This window comes from Pseudophryne corroboree, chromosome 7 (genome assembly GCF_028390025.1).
Source record: "Pseudophryne corroboree isolate aPseCor3 chromosome 7, aPseCor3.hap2, whole genome shotgun sequence".
Taxonomy (NCBI): Eukaryota; Metazoa; Chordata; class Amphibia; order Anura; family Myobatrachidae; genus Pseudophryne; species Pseudophryne corroboree.
In genome coordinates this window covers 501294609-501309023 of record NC_086450.1, presented here as the reverse complement: position 1 = coordinate 501309023, position 14415 = coordinate 501294609, and the positions used below count along the sequence as shown (strand labels likewise).

The 14415-nt window shown below is 44.4% G+C and overlaps 1 protein-coding gene across 1 annotated transcript in view; it reads left to right on the top strand.

Annotated features, from left to right (window-relative positions):
- The first annotated feature begins 1803 nt into the window (after positions 1-1803).
- The window catches only part of PRRT2 (proline rich transmembrane protein 2), a 39981-nt gene continuing 27369 nt past the window's right edge, over positions 1804-14415 (top strand). The window contains exon 1 of the mRNA XM_063935269.1: positions 1804-1967. The gene's annotated coding sequence lies outside the window, so the exon portion shown is untranslated. The remainder of the gene's footprint in view (positions 1968-14415) is intronic.

Here is a 14415-nt window from a genome sequence, read left to right as displayed (position 1 = left end):
TATTATTCCATTACTCACTCCAGCCTTATTACCTTCCACTATTCCAATACTCACTCCAGCCTAATCACCTTCTACTATTCCATTACTCACTCCAGTCTTATAACCTTCTACTATTCCATTACTCACTCCAGTCTTATCATCTTCTACTATTCCATTACTCCCTCCAGCCTTATCGTCTTTTACTATTCCATTACTCACTCCAGTCTTATCACCTTCTACTATTCCATTACTCACTCCTGCCTTATCACCTTCCACTATTCCAATACTCACTCCAGCCTTATCACCTTCTACCATTCCAATATTCACACCAGCCTTATCATCTTCTATTATTCCATTACTCCAGCCTTATCATCTTCTACTATTCCAATACTCACTCCCGCCTTATCACCTTATACTATTCAATTAGTCACCCCAGGCTTATCAACTTCTACCATTCCAATATTCACTCCAGCCTTATCACCTTCTACTATTCCAATACTCACTCCAGCCTTATCACCTTCTACTATTCCATTATTCATTCCAGCCTTATCATTTTCTACTATTCCAATACTGACTCCAGCCTTATCACCTTCTACTATTCCATTACTCACTCCAGCCTTATCACCTTCTCCTATCCCATTACTCACTCCAGCCTTATCACCTTCTACTATTCCATTGTTCACTCCAGCCTTATCACCTTCTACTATTCCAATACTCCAGTTTTATTATCTTCTACTATTCCATTACTCACTCCAGCCTTATCTTCTACTATTCCAATACTCACTCCAGTCTTATCACCTTCTACTATTCCAATACTCATTCCAGTCTTATTACCTATTACCATACTCACTCCAGCCTGATTACTCCCTACTATTCCAACACTCACTCCAGCCTTATCACCTTCTACTATTCTAATACTCACTCCAGTCTTATCACCTTCTACTATTCCAATACTGACTCCAGCCTTATCACCTTCTACTATTCCGTTACTCACTCCAGCCTTATCACCTTCTACTATTCCAATACTGACTCCAGCCTTATCACCTTCTACTTTTCCAATACTCACTCTAGCCTTATCACCTTCACTCACTCCATTTGTATTACCTATTATAATACTCACTCCAGCCTTATTACTCCCTACTATTCCGATACTTACTGAAGCCTTAGTACTCTTTACTATTTTAATACTAACCTCAGTCTTATTACTTTCAATATGGGAATACTTATGCTAGCCTTATCTTTAGTATTCAAATATTTATTTGCAACAGCCACTCCAGCCACGTTACCCAGACATTACTTTTCCAGCACTTGCTCTAAAGCTATCACCCTCTACTGTTCCGATACTCTGTGGTTATTTCTCTGCACTGTTCCAGTACACAATGCAGGCTCGCTTTGTTGTTCGATTTTCGGGATTTCCCTATCTAAGCCCAGATGAATTGACTCCAACCACAAACACAAGCTTGTTATGTAATAACCTGTTCAGAGCTTGAAGAGACATCCAGGTTAGGGCATGAAGTGAGTTTTGTCAGTGGGGTCAGTGTATGATTGAGTGCATTGCAGTATTGTCAGCGTGGTTAGAGACAGTACATGCCTGATAGTGGCTAGTCTCGGAATAGCAGAGAGCTGGCTGATTAGGCTCAGTAATTACTTGTCAGCGCTGGTGTAGCAGAGGATGCCTTGTTAGGGTTAGCAGTGAGGAGATGCTGTATTAGAGTCTGTGCATCTTTACAGTTGCTGGAAGAGACAGAGGGATGGAGTGAAGTGGGAGGGAGGTAGAAAGAGGGGGGAAAGGAGTGAAAGTAGGAGGAGGGGGGGAGTGAGACACAGACACAGTATCCTCACAGCCAGACATACGCTTCTTGCTTTGTGTCAGGGGGTGGGTGGGTGACGGTCCCTTCTAGGGTTGACCTGTGGTGTGTAGTCCACCCCCCATTTTCCTAACTAACCACAGGAGACTGCAGGAGAGAGGACAGGAGGAGAGAGAGGAGGTAGGATGCTCCAATATAGGTGTGTCGGGAGGGGCAGGTTGTAACGCATTCGCTGGGTCTAGACAATTTTTGCACTATATGTGTAAAAGTGAGTAGCTTGTGTTATGGTCATTTCTCTGTATGTGCTGTATGGGGGGCAGGTGTGTGGGAATTATGCATCCCTCAGCTGTGCATTGGGTGGGGGGGGGATATTGGGGTGTGGGGATTGGGAGTGCTGTAGAAGGATCTCACATTCTATATGGGCACTGGTGCTACAGATAGGGGAGGAGGGAGAGCTGGGGAAACAGCTGCTTACTGTACGGAATGCCACACACATGCTGCATGGGCACAGACCAACACACATGACCTAGGCGCACACAGCGTCCCTAACACATGGGCAGGACAGTCAGCACACAAGGGGTTAATTTCATTCACCCCACGTCCAGGTTAAGAGCGGACTGTCCCTTGTGTCTCACCACCTCCCTGCAGCCCATCTACATTCACAGGAGCTGAAAAAGCGGAGAATGTGTGTGGTGCGTTATTGTCAGCGTGTGTAGTGCAGGCACCATATGTGTATGCTCAGCATCTGTGCGTAGTCTTACTCATCCTGTGTGTCTGTGGGAGTGTGTGTCTGTGGGCTCTGTGTTAGTTTGTGTACAGTGTGTGCTGAGCATCTGTAGGTGTGTAATGGGTGTTGTGCAGTATTGAGTGTGTGTGTGATTGTGCAAAGCGCGGTACTGGTTCAGCCTGTGTGTGAGAGTAGCAGGTACCCAGCCTAAGATGGTGTACGGTGCATGGGCAGTAAATATACATAAATATATATGTGTGTGTGTGTGTATATATATATATATATATATATATATGTGTGTGTGTGTGTATATATATATATATATATGCACACACATCTATATATATATATATATATATATATATACACATACACACACACCTATATATATATATATACACACATACACACAGTGTATGTATGTGTGTGTATATATATATATATATATACACACACACACACACACACAGTATATATATATATATATATATATACATACACACACAGTATATTATATATATATATATATACACAGTATATATATATATATGTGCAGTGCATAACTAGTGTGTGTTCAGCCTCTTACATCTATATCTACTTTCGTGTGTGTGTATATAATTATAATATATATCTGCGTGCTGTGTACATATACTGATTTATGTCCATACGTATGTGTGATTGTGCGGATGACAGCTGCTGATATTGTATCTACCTGAGGAACTGTCATCTGTGTTATACAATATTTCTTCGTTCTCTTATACAGACCTATCAGTGCACATACGGCAATGTATAATGGCATACAATGTTATATGATATAATAGGAAGAGAGAAAATAAATAAGAGGTGGAGTTACAGGGAGGGGATATGTGAATTAATGTACAGTATGGGTTTCATCTCCAGCCCTGATGTGCCCCCAGCAGTTCCTGTGTAAGGATGTCTGTAATCCTGCAAAGGTGATTTAATCTATTTTCCTGGATTAGTAATTATCCCACCTGTATCCACAGACTGATATCTTGAAAACATGACCTGCTGTACAACTGTAGGTACTTCAAGACTGGATTTATAGGGAGGGGATATATTAAGTAATAGGAGGATTTAAAGGGTAGTGATTTATTAAGTAAAAGGACGTTTTAAGGAGGGGATATATAAGGAGATTTATGGTAGACTTGCCATTGTTAAATCTCTTTCTGCGAGGTACATTGGTTCCACAGGGAAAACATCGGGGTGTAGAGATGGATCTTGATCCAGGCACCAACAGGCTAAAGCATAGGTCTGCAAACTCGGTCCCCATTACCCCACACAGTGCATGTTTTGCAGGTAACCCAGCAGGTGCACAGACACATTTTAAAAGGTCCGCAGGTGGAGTTAATAATTTCACTTGTGATTCTGTGAGGAGACCCGCAAACCATGCACTGTGTGGGGTAATGAGGACCGAGTTTGCAGACCTATGGACTAAAGCTTTAGGCTGTCCCAGGATGCATTGGTGCCTCCTCTGTAACCCCACCTCCAGGTAACCAGTCCAATGTAGGAGCAGGTAAAAAAGAAGGCAGATGTTAGTCACATAGGGGGTAATTCAGAGTTGATCGCAGCAGTAAATTTGTTAGCAGTTGGGCAAAACCATGTGCACTGCAGGGGAGGGGGGGCAGATATAACATTTGCAGAGAGAGTTAGATTTGGGTGGGTTATATATTGTTTCTGTGCAGGGTAAATATTGGCTGCTTTATTTTTACACTGCAATTTAGATTTCAGTTTGAACACACCCCACCCAAATCTAACTCTCTCTGCACATGTTACATCTGCCCCCCCCCCCCTGCAGTGCACATGGGGGGTCATTCCGAGTTGTTCACTCGTTGCCGATTTTCGCTATGCTGCGATTTGTTGCAAAATGCGCATGCGCAAGGCAAGCAGGGCGCATGCGCTTAGTTATTTAACTAAAAACTTAGCAGTTTTGCTGTGGATCCTGCAGCGCTTTTCAGTGGCACTGCTGATCGGTGAATGATTGACAGGAAAGGGGCGTTTCTGGGAGATATCTGAGCGTTTTCCGGGAGTGTGCTAAAAAAGGCAGGCGTGTCAGGGAAAACACGGGAGTGTCTGGAGAAACGGGGGAGTGGCTGGCCGAACGCAGGGCGTGTTTGTGACATCAAACCAGGAACTAAACGGACTGAGCTGATCGCAATCTGTGAGTAGGTCTGGAGCTACTCAGAAACTGCAAAGAATTATTTATTAGCAATTCTGCTAATCTTTCGTTCGCTATTCTGCTAAACTAAGATACACTCCCAGAGGGCGGCGGCCTAGCGTGTGCAATGCTGCTAAAAGCAGCTAGCGAGCGAACAACTCGGAATGAGGGCCATGGTTTTGCCCAACTGCTAACAAATTTGCTGCTGCGATCAACTCTGAATTAGGCCCATAGAACCACATTCTCACGACAGGAGAAGGTACCAGAGGCTAATGCCATGCAAACCCATAGAGGCTAGGTGCGTCAGGGTGGGCACCCTGTGGAACCAATGTACCTTGCAGAAAGAGATTTAACAATGGTAAGTCTACCATAAATCTCCTTTTCTGCAGCAGGGTACACTAGTTTCCACAGGGAAACATCAAGGATGTCCTAAAGCAGTACCTCAAGAGAGGAGATGCACCATACCGGGCACAAGAAACCGGTGTCCAAACGGAGCATCCTGGGAGGCGGAAGTATCAAAGGCATAGAACCTGATGAACGTGTTCACTGAGGACCACGTAGCCGCCTTGCACAACTGTTCTGCGGACGCGCCACGGCGGGCCGCCCAAGAAGGTCCATCAGACCGAGTAGAATTGGCTTTAATAGCAGCAGGAGCTGGGAGTCCAGCCTGTGCATAAGCTTGTGCAATCACCATTCTAATCCATCTGGCCAAGGTTTGCTTATTCGCAGGCCAACCACATTTGTAGAAACCAAACAGTACAAAAAGGGTATCTGACCTCCTAATAGAGGCAGTTCTCTCCACATATATACGGAGAGCCCTTACCACATCCATAGACCTCTCTTTGGAGGACAAATCAGAAGAGATGAGAGCCGGAACCACAATCTCTTGGTTAAGGTGAAAAGATGACATCACCTTAGGTAAATAACCAGGGCGAGTTCTAAGAACTGCTCGGTCACGATGAAATATCAGAAAGGGTGGACGATAGGACAAAGCGCCTAGGTCCGACACCCTTCTAGCAGAGGCAATAGCCAGCAGAAAGAGGACCTTGGCTGTGAGCCATTTAAGGTCCACTGATCAAGAGGTTCAAATGGAGACTCTTGCAGGGCATTCAGGACAACAGACAGATCCCATGGAGCCACCAGAGATACATAGGGAGGCTGAATCCGTAACACACCCTGAGTGAATGCATGAACATCAGGTATAGATACAATCTTCCTCTGAAACCACACCGACAAGCCAGATATATGAACCGCAAGGGAGGCCAGACGAAGACCTAAGTCTAATTCTGGATGTTTTGAATCCGTACGCATCATAGTTCTTATCAGCACACCAGGTGAAGTAAGAATTCCAGACCCTGTAATAGATCCGGGTTGATGCCCATTTACGGGCTTTTAACATAGTTTGGATGACCACCTCAGAGAATCCTTTGCCCTCAGGAGTGATGCTTCAAGAGCCACGCCATTAAAGCCAGTCTGGCCATGTCTGGATAGAGACAAGGGCCCTCTACGAGGAGGTTTGTTCGTTGAGGAAGTAGAAGAGGCCGCTCTGTCGATAGACCCTGAAGGTCTGAGAACCAATGCCACCTGGTCCACGCTGGAGCGACTAGAAGTAGTATTCATCCTTCTTGCTTGAACTTCCGCAGGACCCTGGGCAGGAGTGACACTGGAGGGAACACGTATGGCAGCGAAAGTGCCATGGAATGACTAGTGCGTCCACGAACACTGATTGAGGATCCCTGGTCCTTGATCCGAAGACCGGAACTTTGTGATTGTGTCGAGACGCCATCATGTCTACATCCGGTAGGCCTCACTTGTCCACAAGTAGTTGAAAGACTTCCAGATGAAGGCTCCACTCTCTGGCGTGCATGTCCTGGCGACTGAGGAATTCCACTTCCCAGTTGAGGAAACCCGGAATGAACAGTGCCGATATCGCTGGCAGATGGCGTTCCCCCATTGAAGGATTTATGACACTTCCAACATTGAAATGCGGCTCCGAGAGCCACCTTGATGGTTTATGTATGCCACCGTGGTGGCGTTGTCTGACCGTACTTGAACAGGCCTGTTCTGTACTAGCGGCAGGGCGAGAGACAACGCATTGAACACTGCCCGCAACTCCAGAATGTTTATTGGGAGGAGTGATTCTTCCTTGGTCCACCGACCCTGAAGAGAGTGTTGCTCCAACACCACACCCCATCCCCTCAGACTGCCGTCCGTAGTCAGCAGAACCCTGTCAGGGATCCAAAAGGGATGACCCCTGCTTAATTGCTGGTCCTAAAGCCACCAGGTCAGCGACAGACAAACCTCCGGAGTCAAAGTGATCATGCGAGACCTGATCCGATGAGGTAGACCATCCCATTTGGAAAGGATTAACCTCTGTAGAAGGTGGGAATAAAATTGAGTCTACTCCACCATGTCGAATGCCAACACCATCAGGCCAAGCACTTGCATCGCAGAGTGTATCAGCACTCTGGGGCGACAAAGAAAGTATCATATCCTGTTTTGAGGACTTCTTCCAATTAATGAGCCACCTGTGGGTTTGTAGGAAGTTTACCGTCAGTTGTAGATGACTGAGAAGGACATCATGGGAGTTTGCCAAAATCAGCAAGTCGTCCAGAGACGGCAGGATCCTGACTCCCTGGCAACGGAGATGAGCCGTCATCACAGCCATAACCTTGGTGAAGATTCAAGGGGCCATAGCCAGTCCAAATGGCAGAGCCTAAAACTGATAGTGGATGTTGCCAATAGCAAACCGCAGATATTGGTGATGCGACATGGCTATAGGTATATGCAGGTATGCATCCTGTATATCCAGGGATACCATATAGTCTCCAGGTTCCATAGCCAGTATAATTGAGCGCAGAGTTTCCATACAGAACTTGGACACTCTCACAAACTTGTTCAGTGATTTGAGGTTGAGTATAGGCCGGCAAGACCCGTTGGGTTTCGGAACAAGTGAGAGACATAGTAACATAGTATCTAAGGTTGAAAAAAGACAACTTGTCCATCGAGTTCAACCTATTTGTGGTCTCCTATGCAGGGTTATTTTGGTCTATAATTTTGTCTGATACCAATGTCAGCCGTTGCGTTTTATCCCTCTTTTTATAGTAACTATAGTGCCCGACTACGCACCATAACCCTGTATATCCTTATCCATTAGGAATTTATCTAACCCATTCTTAAAGGTGTTGACTGAGTCTGCCATTACGACTTCCCGCACCCATGCATCTAAAGTGGTCTTTAACCAGACCTGGGTGAACTGTAGAAGTCGGCCTCCCACCCTGGGGTCCCCCAGGGGGAGGCCCATCCCGTCATGCAGCAGGCTTGTCTTTTTTAGAAGCACGCTGACGGGCCGCCCAGGACTGCTTTGCCTTGGGCTTTGTGGTTTTGGTAGCACAAGACTGTCTCGGGTATGCCTGACCTTTTGCTTTCCCTTGAGGCCGAAAGGAGCAAAAAGTGGTACCTTTTGCCCTCTGTGTAGAGGGAGTAGAGCTTGGGAGAAATGCAGCCGCTAAATCAGACACAATTTTATTTAGGTCCTCTCCAAACAAGATATTCCCTTTAAAAAGGGAGTACCTCCAAGGTCTTTTTGGAGTCTAGGTCCACCTTCCATGACCTCAAACACAGAATATGGCGAGCCAGGATAGACGTAGTCGACGCCTTAGCTGCCAACACACCCGCCTCAGAGGACGCCTCCTGATTTTAATAGGCGGCGGTGGTAATGTGAAACAGGTATTATCTGGCATTGTCAGATATATCCTCGGGCACCTCTTCATCTAATGCCTGAACCCATGCTTCAATACCTTTTGCAGCCAAGGAGGCTACAATCGTGGGTCTATGTACAGCACCTGTAAGGGAGTAACTAGATTTCAGGCATCCCTCCACACATTTATCTGTCGGTTCCTTTAGTGAGGTGACAATGGTGACAGGCAGAATAGACGATACCACTAGACGGGTGACATGGGAATCCACCGGCGGTGAATTTTCCCACTTGTTACATAACTCTACAGGGAGAGGATATTGAGCTAAGGCCCATTTAGGCAGGGGGAACTTCTTCCCTGGATCAGACCAGGGCTCTTGTCGTATGTCCACTAAATGGTCAGAATGTGGTAGTAGAGTTTTAGCTACCTTCTGACGTCTAAACTTGTCAGGTTTCTTAGACACCGTAGTGGAATCCTCATCATCATCATCATCAGAGATTTGTAGGATTTGCCTAATAGCAGCCACCAGGTCAGGGACATCAACCTGTAAAGAAGATTCCACGTCAGAAGCATCTGATTCAGTGACTGACAGGATACTCTGCTCCCCATCCTCCTCAGAAGAAAGTTCTGAGAGATACGTGGATTGTGAGGAGGAAGCAGCCCGCTTAGATGACCCAGGGACAGGAGTGTGACCTATAGCAGATGTGTCTAACCAAAGATTGATTTAATTACTGCAACTGGTTAGACAAATTATCCGCCCAAGGCGGATTAACCATAGAGGCAATTTGTGGCTGTATTGGCACAGGTGGTCCCATAGTAGGCGTAAGATGGTCCACCAGAGTACCCAACAAGGTTGAGTACGTAGCCCAGGGTGGCTCCTGATTGGTTGCAGGAGCTGTGGACTAACTGGGAGAGGTGTGGCACACAGTACACAGACCATCATATAAAACTTCCCCCTCAAGTAAATCCTTGGCGCATGCTCTGCATGATGCAGGAGCGTCACCAGACTGACTGCCCTTCTTGTTAGACATTACAGTAAATGCAACAACAGAGCGTATGAGTACGATAAAGCCAGACAGAGAACAATACCTGCGAATAAATTCTTTAGTATGTGACTGAGTACACAGTAAACAACACCTGCGAATAAATCCGGTATTATGTGACTGAGTACACAGTAGAATACACTTATTAGGTAAATACTGTGACGCACTATATATATGACCCAGACGCACCTAGTCCCTTAGGGTACAGAATATAGTGATAGATATAGCTGGGATACACTGAAAGTGAAATCCACATAGCAGATACAGGCACACACAGTCACAGTGACAATGCAGATAATTATTAGTATGACAATAAAACTGCACTGGACTAGTATACAATACTATATATATATAAAATACAGCGCAGTCCTAGACCAGAGGAATATATCAGAATACTCGTACAGTAACAGGTACACGTGTTCTTAACTAACACCGTCTGTAAATAGACATGTAGAATACTTAAGTGTTTGTAAAGTCACAGCGCTGTATACAGGCGGCTTTACATGGGAGACCTTGACCTGCAGTCCTGGAGATCAGCCACAGCTATGCTCTAAGATGGCGCCCAGCGTCTCAGTCAGGGAGTGAGGGAGAGTGGAAGGCAGCTCCAGGGCGGAAAAATCTGCTCAGAGATGACGCCCTGGGCCGGGGCTACAGGTAAAGTGCCGGCTCCCCTATGCTGGTCCTCACCACCTGGTACTACGAAGTCTTAGTAAACTGGGTGTTAGTACACCCAACCTGTACTCCTATGCCCTGGCAGATATAGTGGGGTCCCTTCCCGTAACAGTGTCCACGCCAGCGTCGCAGTCTGTCTCCCTAGACTGCGACTGGAATGCGATTTAGTAGCGGGTTCTGCCTGGGGGACCCTCTTACCTCCTCCCCGTAACAGCCACGTGAACCAGGAGAGCGTCTAACAACTGTGTGCCCAATGCCAGAGCGTCTCCACCACAAGTACCCGGGAACTGAGCTGTGGGAGTATGCAACGCCGCATGGGAGGTGACGGAGCCGCAGCGCAGAATGTCACTCCGACATGTAAGTGCTGCGGCCCTTGAAGTCTCCTTTGAAAGCTTTATTCAGGGCTGCCCAGCGCAGCCCCCCTGTTAAGTGATCTGCTGCAGCAGACACCAACGGAAACTGAGCTCACAGTGTCTGGAGGCGGGGTTACAGAGGAGGCCCCAATGCATCCTGGGACAGGTAAAGCTTTAGCCTGTTGGTGCCTGGATCAAGATCCATCTCTACACCCTGATGGTTTCCCTGTGGAAACCAATGTACCCTGCTGCAGAAATAGCGGTTAGGTATGAAATGCCGATGGCCAGGATGCCGGCTGTCAGTAAACCGACAGCGACATCCTGGCCACCAGTACTATGCCAGCAGTGGGGCGAGCAAAATAGGTGACGGAATCCTGAGCATCGGGATGCCACTGTCGGTATTTTGACTGAGGGGATCCCGATACCATCCCATATAAAGTAATAGTACGAGTTATAAGGACGAGATATATAACGTAATAGAAGGTGTTTTAAGGAGGGGATAAAATAAATAGTAGTGGAGTTATAGGGAGGGGATGCATAAGGCAATAGGTGATATATAAAGTAATAGGAGGAGTTATAGGGAGGGGATATATAAAGTAATAGGAGGAGTTATAGGGAGGGGATATATAAAGTCATAGGAGGCATTACAAGGAGGGGATATATAAAGTAATAGGAGGAGTTATAGAGAGTGAATATATAAAGTAATAGGAGGAGTTATAGGGAGGGGATATATAAAGTCATAGGAGGAGTTATAGGGAGGGGATATATAAAGTCATAGGAGGCATTACAAGGAGGGAATATATAAAGTAATAGGAGTTATATAGAGAGGGGATATATAAAGTAATAGGGGTTATAGGGAGGGGATATATAAAGTAACAGGAGGCATTGCAGCAGGGGTGGGGAACCTTTGGCCCTCTAGCTGTTGTTGAACTACATAAACCAGCATGCCCTGCTACAGTTTTGCTATTTGGTCATGCTATAATAAAGTAATAGGAGGAGTTATAGAGAGGGGATATATAACGGAATACTAGGAGTTACAGGGAGGGGATATATAAAGTAATAGGAGGAGTTATAGGGAGGGGATATATAAAGTAATAGGAGTTATAGGGAGGGGATATATAAAGTAATAGGAGGAGTCATAAGGAGGGGATATATAAAATAATAGGAGGAGTTATAGGGAGGGATATATAAAGTAATAGGAGGAGTTATAGCAAGGGGATATATAAAGTAATAGGAGTAGTTATAGACAGGGGATATATAAAGTCATAGAAGGCGTTACATGGAGGGGATATACAGTATAAAGTAATAGGAGGAGTTATAGGGAGGGGATATATAAAGTAATAGGAGTAGTTATAGACAGGGGATATATAAAGTCATAGAAGGCGTTACATGGAGGGGATATACAGTATAAAGTAATAGGAGGAGTTATAGGGAGGGGATATATAAAGTAACAGGAGTTATAGGGAGGGTATATATAAAGTAAGAGGAGGTGTTACAGCAGGGGTGGAGAACCTTTGGCTCTCCAGCTGTTGTTGAACTACATATACCAGCATGCCCTTCTACAGTTTTGCTATTTGGCCATGCTAAAACTGTTGCAGGGCATGCTGGGATGTGTAGTTCAGCAACAGCTGGAGGGCCGCAGGTTCCCCACCCCTTGGTTACAGGGAGGGGATATATAAAGTAACAGGAGGAGTTATACCTGTAGGTAGGGGATATAAAAAGTAATAGGAGGAGGAGTTATAGGAAGGGATATATAAAGTAATAGGAGGAGTTATAGAGAGGGGATATATAAAGTAATAGGAGGAGTGACAGGGAGGGGATATATAAAGTAATAGGAGGAGTTATAGAGAGGGATATATAAAGTAATAGGAGGTAGAGTTATAGGGAGGGATATATAAAGTAATAGGAGGAGTTATAGAGAGGGAATATATAAAATAATTGGAGGTAGAGTTATAGGGAGGGGATATATAAAGTAAAAGGAGGAGTTATAGGGAGGGGATATATAAAGTAATAGGAGGCATTACAGGGAGGGGATATATAAAGTAATAGGATGAGTTATAGGGAGGGAATATATAAAGTAGTAGTAGGAGTTACAGGGAGGGGATATATAAAGTAATAGGAGGAGTTATAGAGAGGGATATATAAAGTAATAGTAGGAGTTATTGGGAGGGGATATATAAAGTAATAGGAGGAGGAGTTATAGGGAGGGATATATAAAGTAATAGAAGGAGTTATAGAGAGGGGATATATAAAGTAATAGGAGTTATAGAGAGGGAATGTATAAAGTAACAGGAGGCATTTCAGCAGGGGTGTGGAACCTTTGACCCTCCAGCTGTTGTTGAACTACATATACCAGCATGCCATGCTACAGTTTTGCTATTTGGCCATGCTATAATAAAGTAATAGGAGGAGTTATAGGGAGGGGATATATAAAGAAATAGAAGTTATAGAGAGGGACTATATAAAGTAATAGGAGGAGTTATAGGGATCGTATATATAAAGTAATAGGAGGACTTATAGAGAGGGGATATATAAAGTAATAGGAGGAGTTATAGGGAGGGGATATATAAAGTAATAGAAGGCATTACAAGGAGGGGATATATAAAGTAATAGGAGTTATAGAGAGGCGCTATATAAAGGAATAGGAGGAGTTATAGGCAGGGGATATATAAAGTAATAGGAGGAGTTATAGGGAGGGGATATATAAAGTAATAGGAGGAGTTATAGGGAGGGGATATATAAAGTAATAGGAGTTATAGAGAGGGGCATTATAAAGGAATAGGAGGAGTTATTGGGAGGGGATATATAAAGTAATAGGAGGAGTTATAGGGATCGGCTATATAAAGTAATAGGAGGAGTTATAGAGAGGGGATATATAAAGTAATAGGAGGAGTTATAAGGAGGGGATATATAAAGTAATAGGAGTTATAGAGAGGGGATATATAAAAAGGAGGCATTACAGGGAGGGGATATATAAAGTAATAGGAGTTGTTAAAGGGAGGAGATATATAAAGTAATAGGAGGCGTTATAGAGAGGGAATATATAAAATAATAGGAGGTGGTGTTATAGGGAGGGAATATATAAAATAATAGGAGGTGGAGTTATAGGGAGGGGATATATAAAGTAATAGGAGGCATTACAGGGAGGGGATATCTAAAGTTTTAGGAGTTATAGAGAGGGGATATATTAAGGAATAGGAGGAGTTATAGGGAGGGGATATATAAAGTAATAGGAGGAGTTATGAGGTGATATATAAAGTAATAGGAGGAGTTATAGAGAGGGGATACATAAATAGGAGGTGTTACAGGGAGGGGATATAGAAAGTAATAGGAGTTGTTAAAGGGAGGAGATATATAAAGTAATAGGAGGAGTTATAGGGAGGGGATATATAAAGTAATAGGAGTTATAGGTAGGGGATATATAAAGTAATAGAAGTAGTACAGGGAGGGGATACATAAAGTAATAGGAGGCGTTACAGGGAGGAGATATATAAAGTAATAGGAGGCGTTACAGGGAGGAGTTATATAAAGTAATAGGAGGCGTTACCTGGAGGAGATATATAAAGTAATAGGAGGCGTTACAGGGAGGAGATACATAAAGTAATAGGAGGCGTTACAGGGAGCAGTTATATAAAGTAATAGGAGGCGTTACCTGGAGAAGATATATAAAGTAATAGGAGGCGTTACCTGGAGGAGATATATAAAGTAATAGGAGGCGTTACAGGGAGGAGATATATAAAGTAATAGGAGGCGTTACAGGGAGGAGTTATATAAAGTAATAGGAGGCGTTACAGGGAGGAGATATATAAAGTAATAGGAGGCGTTACAGGGAGCAGTTATATAAAGTAATAGGAGGCGTTACCTGGAGAAGATATATAAAGTAATAGGAGGCGTTACCTGGAGGAGATATATAAAGTAATAGGAGGCGTTACAGGGAGGAGATATATAAAGTAATAGGA